Source organism: Montipora foliosa, chromosome 6 (assembly GCF_036669935.1).
Source record: "Montipora foliosa isolate CH-2021 chromosome 6, ASM3666993v2, whole genome shotgun sequence".
In the NCBI taxonomy this organism is placed as follows: domain Eukaryota; kingdom Metazoa; phylum Cnidaria; class Anthozoa; order Scleractinia; family Acroporidae; genus Montipora; species Montipora foliosa.
Window position 1 is genome coordinate 38895795 of NC_090874.1, and position 2500 is coordinate 38898294.

Below are 2500 nucleotides of genomic sequence, written 5' to 3' on the forward strand. Positions count from 1 at the left end.
CTGTCTGTAGTTCCAACTATGGGGCCTCTTCACATTTCCTTAAATAGCAGAGAACATGTTGTTAATTCATATCATTCATTTTTTAAAACAGTCTATGAAACAATTTTCCCAAGAAGCAAACTGGCAGATAACCCTAAGCCCTGGAGAATTTGTCTAATTCTACAGCTTGTGTATGGAGGTTGGACACTTATAAGACAGACAAGGTTCAAGGACGTAGAGTATGGAACCCTTTACAATCTCTTGGACAACTACATACCTTTGGTCTTGTCCATATACAGCATTTCTTTTAACCTAAACCATTTCTCTTTGTACTTCAGAGCAATGATCAGAATTTGGATCATGTTCACCTGCCTCCAACGCCGGCACTATAACAAAGCACCACTTATTTGGATCAACATGTGTTCTCACTGGGGAAAATATGCTCCACAACTGTATAGCCTTCTTACAGATTACATCACCATTTTTGATGAATATCCTGTGGAAAACACCCATAGCATACTCCATTCACAAACAAAAGGTTCTGACACTGCTGATGAACTTAGAAAGAAAGCCAAGTCTATTTTCCAGTCAAAAGATAAACAATCACATTTCAGATCACTTTTCATCACACCTAAACAGTTTTCATTTCTACACAATCAACTTCGCTTTTTAAAAATAAGATGCGCTCAAGTACTGTCTTCCATGTTTAGCAAAATCTCTCGGAGTCCAGGACAGAGCCTCTTCTCTTCAAAAAACAGAACAAACAGAAGTGCTCCCACTCATGTCACACTACCAACAATGGCTGGCTCCAACAACAGTATGAAAACTATTGTCGGATCATTTGTAGCAGCTGATCACAACCCTCTATATAACATATGACCAACTAGAAAACCAAAAACCACCCTATGTAATTCGGTGCACAAAAACGACCCTATGTAAAGACGCACCACTTAACTATCACTAAGCGCACCGCTTTTCAAAAACAAACGTAGTTGTATCCGTTTCTCAGATGCAACATTTAATCGTTTTTTCCAGGCAGTGCCTCACAGTAATCAAATATAAATTACCTTTCAAAATTATTTGAATACGGTGCCTTTGAAGCATTGGTTCAAAGAAGAGCCTTCAACATTCTATAAAGGTCACGCTTTAAAAATTCCTTTAAAGCAAGATACGATTTTAATATTCCTATTTCCTGTTCCTCAATAAAATCACGGTCTTTAATCATTAAAGGTCACGCTGTAAACTTTCCTCAAAGGCCACGCTGTTAACATTCCTTAAAGGCCACGCTTTTAAAATTCCTTGAAGGCCACGCTTTTAACATTCCTTAAAGGGCACGCTGTTAACATTCCTTAAAGGCATCGCATTTAATATTCCTTAGAAGCAGCGCCTTTAACATTCCTTAAAGGCCCCACTTTTAAAATTCCTTAAAGGCCATGCATTTAACATTTCTTAAAGGCCCCGCTTTTTACTTTCCTTAAAGTGCCCCTAACCCCAAAATGTTTTTTTCGCTAAAATGAATCTTTGCACTTGTTCGAAACGCATTGCGGCAATTTTTTCCTTTTTCTAACAAATTCGGCCATTTTATAGACTTCGAAAGTTGCGAAAATCCAAGCATCTTTTGTTCACGACCGAGTCAGATGGGGATTTGGTCTATTCCTGATGTGACGTCACAATCTACTTTGCATGCATTTTTACAAAGAGTTAATGCAATGTAAATCAGTTTGTGACGTCACATCAGGAATAGACCCACTCCCCTTTTGACTCGGTCGTGAACAAATAATGGTTGGATTTTCCCAACTTTCGAAGCCTATAAAATGGCAGAATTTGTTAGAGAAAGGAAAAAAATTGCTGCAATGCGTTTCGAACAGGTGCAAAGATTCATTTTAGCGAGAAAAACATTTTGGGGTTAGGGGCACTTTAAAGGTCCCGCTTTTAACATTCCTTAAAGGCCATGCATTTAACATTTCTTAAAGGCCCCGCTTTTCACATTCCTTAAAGGTCCCGCTTTTAACATTCCTTAAAGGCCACGCTTTTAACATTCCTTAAAGGCCCAGCTTTTAACACTCCTTAAGGGCCCCGCTTTTAAATTCCTTTCGTTTGGACGAAGCAAAAAGAACCTGAGAAGCTTAAAGGGTTTTGAGAAACGTGTCCCTGGACGTCTGAAAGATTAGAGGAAAGTTCCTTCAATGTCGTTCAATGGAAAAGCTATGAAAAATGCGACATTGCCACACTTTCCTCGTACCGTCCACATGTCCAGGCTCTAGGGGCAAGGAGCAACTAGTTTCCTTCTTCTAGTGTTCAACGGAAGAAATAAGAAGCCATTAACTTTATTTATACACACATATTGCAAATAAGCAAAGCCTCGTTTAAATGAGAATGCTTACTGGTAGTAGTAGTAGATTAAAGAAATGAAAGACAATCTATTTACAAAGTGAAAACTAAACTAATCTATTTACATAAAATACAGTTAGCAACAGGACGGAAACCTCAGTTTACGACGGCGTGCTCAGGAAATAAGCCT